The sequence below is a fragment of the Gekko japonicus genome, unplaced genomic scaffold, assembly GCF_001447785.1.
Source record: "Gekko japonicus isolate JY-2015 unplaced genomic scaffold, Gekko_japonicus_V1.1 scaffold1502, whole genome shotgun sequence".
Lineage (NCBI taxonomy): Eukaryota > Metazoa > Chordata > Lepidosauria > Squamata > Gekkonidae > Gekko > Gekko japonicus.
This window is the reverse complement of record NW_015168696.1, coordinates 57,718-61,802: the sequence shown is the minus strand read 5'-3', so window position 1 is coordinate 61,802 and position 4,085 is coordinate 57,718. Positions and strand designations below refer to the sequence as shown.

The following is a 4,085-nucleotide window of genomic DNA, read 5'->3' as shown; positions in this document are numbered from 1 at the left end:
AGGGACAGTATATATTTAGACGCATTAGGGCATTTGATTTCTTTTCTTTTCACCCACTTACTGTTATATTTCTGCACCTTGTTTGTTTGACCTCTTATAAAATAAAACTCTTTTCATTGTTCACTCTGCCTGGTCCTTATGCCTATTATTCGGCCAAAAGGGAGGTCAGAAGGTTTTGGGAGGGTGCTCTGGGCCTTCTCAAGGGAGCCTGGAACCAGAGTGGTGGCAGCGTCAGGTGACACCCCACCTGAGCCGTGACAGGGGGCCTGGAGGATATTCAGAGAGGTGGCTGAACGAAGCCTGCCCCCACCTCCTAATTGCTGGTATTCCTTGGAGGTCTCCCATCCAAGTGCTTGCCAGAGTCGACCCTGCTTAGTTTCCAAGAGCTGATGAGATCAGGCTTTCCTGGGCTATCCAGGTCAGGGCTCAAACCGCCCCCCGCCCCCCCAATCATTTTGATTTCGAAAACGGGAAAATGTGATGTCTGATAGGAAACAAAGTTCCCGAAGGACCTCCACACCTTATTAGTTTTAAGTCACACACACACAAAAAGTCACAGTTTGTGCATGCCTGCAACATACCGTTGTGTCGGTGTTCAAAGCACACCAGTGTGCCACTGTTACTGATACAGTATACAAAAGAATTACTGCAACAGTGCAAAGATGAAAACCTCACAGATGTTGTACATAATATATAGTCACTTCATGGTGTTTATTCTTTTCACAGAAGGACGTCAACAGACTGTCATTGAAGAAGGACGAACGTCCCCAGAGCTAATCGTTCGTTTCGAACTCTCTTTATCAAACAACAGTCTCAGTTCTGAATCCAAACATCACGTTCAATGCATAATTTCTGCCCGGTTTATTCATTCTGCTGTGAGGTTTTTGAAATTATGCATTGAACTGGAAAGAGTTTATTATGAAAAGGTCTTGTGATGTTTGGAGTTTGAAACGAACGATTAGCTCTGGGGACGTTCGTCCTTCTTCAATGACTGTCTGTTGACGTCCTTCTGTGAAAAGAATAAACGCCATGAAGTGACTATATATTATGTACAACATCTGTGAGGTTTTCATCTTTGCACTGTTGCAGTAATTTTTTTGTATACTGATATTGTCATACTGCTGCCCCTTGTTTTTTGCTGTTACTGTTACTGATACAGCAGTGGAACTGTTCAGTCTTTATTAGTAAACTCAGAATCATCAGCAAAGACTGATATTGGTAGAAGAGAGGTCCAGAGTACGTGGAAACAAAACTTTGGTGCTCCCTCCCTGGGGTTATTCATCTGTAGAAGAAGAAGAGTTGGCTTTTTATACCCCGCTTTTCTCTGCCCTAAGGAGTCTCTCAAAGCGGCTTACAATGGCTTTCCCTTCCTCTCCCCACAACAGTCATCTTGTGAAGCTGGTGGGACTGAGAGAATTCGGAGAGAACTGGGAATGGCCCAAGGTCACCCAGCTGTCTTCAGGTGGAGGAGGAGTGGGGAAGCAAAACTGGTCCTCCATATTATTTATTTATTTATTTCATTATATTTATACCCCGCCCTCCCCGCGAGGCCATTAGAGGCCATTGCTCTTCACCACTACACCGTGTGTGGTGGCTCTCTCTTTCTGTGTCCTCCACCAGTCGATGATTTTTGTTTTGTTTTGTTTGGCATACCCCTAATAATGATTATTGGCCCTCTTTACTGTAATTTACTGACCACCTTCTGGAGCTGGTGGGAAGACTACATCAGTGTGTTTCCAAACACAGAGTGATTAATGCATGGAATTCCCTGCCACAGGAGGTGGTGGCAGCTACAAGCATGGATGGCTTCGCTTCATTATTGTATCGTATTTTATCATATTGTTGGAACCTGCCCTGAGCCCTGTGGTGCAGGGGATGGTGGGGTAGAAATCAAGAAAAATAAATAAATAAAGCAGATCCACATATCTCAAACCACCCAAGTATGATGTTGTGACGACCCCTTAACTGGGGAGGTCTGGTTTTACTTTAAAAGTGTTCCTTTTATTTTATTTTACTGGGTATTCCGGCTGCCACCAGGAAATTTAAGGCTTTCCAAACCTCTATAATATAATATTTCTGTCACTGGGTAGGTAAGTCGAGGGTTTAGGTGTTCACGAGGGTCTATGTGTTTCCTGGGAAGAATTTCTTTCAGAACTGGCCGGAGAGGGGGACATCAGACAGGTTACAGTGCCATAGACTCCACCCTCCAGCCCAGCTATTTGCTCCTGGGGAACTATTGTTGCCAATCTTGGCCCAACTGTGCAGGAGCAGAAGAAGGGTGAACTGCAAAGGATTTTGTGCTTGACAAATAATAACACAGCCATGATCTTGGGGGATATGTGCCTCTTCTCCATTAAATTGGACAACTTAGTTCACAAATGAAGATCACACACTTTTCTCTCCCACTGTCAGGGATCTGGGCATGTAACTTTGTAACACTTTTTTCTTTAAGTCCATATAATCTTTACTGTTTCCTAGACACTCAGCTTCAGCTTATAACTGTTTCAACACAGAACTGCTTGTCACTTTCTTTCAGACACAGCACTTAACTCTCATATCACACACAAGAAGGTCTCTGCTTCAGACCTCAGAACTAAACTCATCCCACACAGGGATGCTTCACTCTTCTCCCTGTCTAACTCCTTAACTGAACATCAACTGTCTTCATCAACTGTCATATCTCTAACTGACACTCTTGACTGACATATCTGCTCATCCACACAGAATCATTTCCAAAACCCCTCCCCCTCTCTGTCACTCACCAATCACACCACTTGCTTGTTTCCACTACTCTAGACTATCATACAGCCATGCATCCAAACTTTTAAAGTCACACACACAGTTAAACATGAAATCGTTATAGAGGGCTTCTAGTGTCCTGGCCCCACTGCTGGACCTCCTGATGGCACCTGGTATTTTTGTCCACCGTGTGACACAGAGTGTTGGACTGGATGGGCCATTGGCCTGATCCAACACTACCTTCTCTTATGTTACGTTTTTACGTTTAACTCATAGGTGCTTTCTTAAGCATAAGCCCTGGGGACTCTTTATTGAAAGGCAGCATAAAATCTTTGTGCTGTAACCTGAAAGTCTCTGGGCAGCAGATGCCGTGACAGAAAAGATCAAGATGTGCAGTTACGACCTGTCGGTAAAGTTCTCTCTGTAATTGCAGAGTACGGCGTCTGCGAGAACCTGCGGAAGCTGGAGATCACGGGAGTGTCCTGCCGAGACGTGTACGCCAAACGTACGTGCCGAGCCTTTTACGTTCCGTTCTCGTTCCGTTTTAGAAAATGGATTTGCACTCAATCTGTAACTTGAATTTATTTATTTATTTATTTGGATTTTGTATCCCGCCCTCCCCGAAGGCTCAGGGCGGCTAACAGAGGCATAAATGCCAGATCACAACAATAAAAACAGTATAAATACAATAATAACATACTATAATTAATTAAAATTCTTAAAAATAGATTTTCGTTGCTCTAATACTTACTCCAAATCGTAAACCAAGATGGTGTTCTAAGATGTTATATATCTGAATAACAACAGCAGTGTACGTCCCCACAACCCTGTCATCCCCTAGGGACGTCCCGCTCCTTCCGATGATACCCGCACCAATGGTGACGGTGTGCGGTGGTGGGAAGGCGTTGATGGAATGGTGGTGGTGGCGGCTCCTACTCGAAAGCCTGGTGGAAGAGCTTCGTCTTACAGGCCCTGCGGAACTGCACAAGGTCCCGCAGGGCCCAGATCTCCTCCGGGAGCTCATTCCACCAGATAGGAGCCGCCACCGAGAACGCCCTAGCCCTGGTCATAGCAAGTTTGATGGTCTTGGAGCCTGGAATATCCAGGAGATTTTGGCTCCCCGACCGTCGTGCCCTTGGGGGAATGACTCAAGGGTCTTGATTCTCAGCCTTGCTCTGTTTAACAGCCGTGACTTTTGATCTGTGGAGTCATAAGGAGCGTGGCCTGTTTTAGCACTTGTAGGGCACTTCTGGCAATGTCGAGGTAAGGAGCCGCTCTGCCTCCTCCCCCACCCTTCAGGCAGCCAGGAATGACATAAATGCTGTGCTGGGGCCTTGACAGAAGAG

General features: G+C 45.5%; 1 protein-coding gene across 1 annotated transcript in view; it reads left to right on the top strand.

The window, feature by feature from the left end:
- The first annotated feature begins 3,176 nt into the window (after positions 1-3,176).
- FBXO31 (F-box protein 31) overlaps positions 3,177-4,085 on the top strand; it is a 19,996-nt gene continuing 19,087 nt past the window's right edge. Inside the window, exon 1 of the mRNA XM_015415480.1 lies at positions 3,177-3,244. The gene's annotated coding sequence lies outside the window, so the exon portion shown is untranslated. The remainder of the gene's footprint in view (positions 3,245-4,085) is intronic.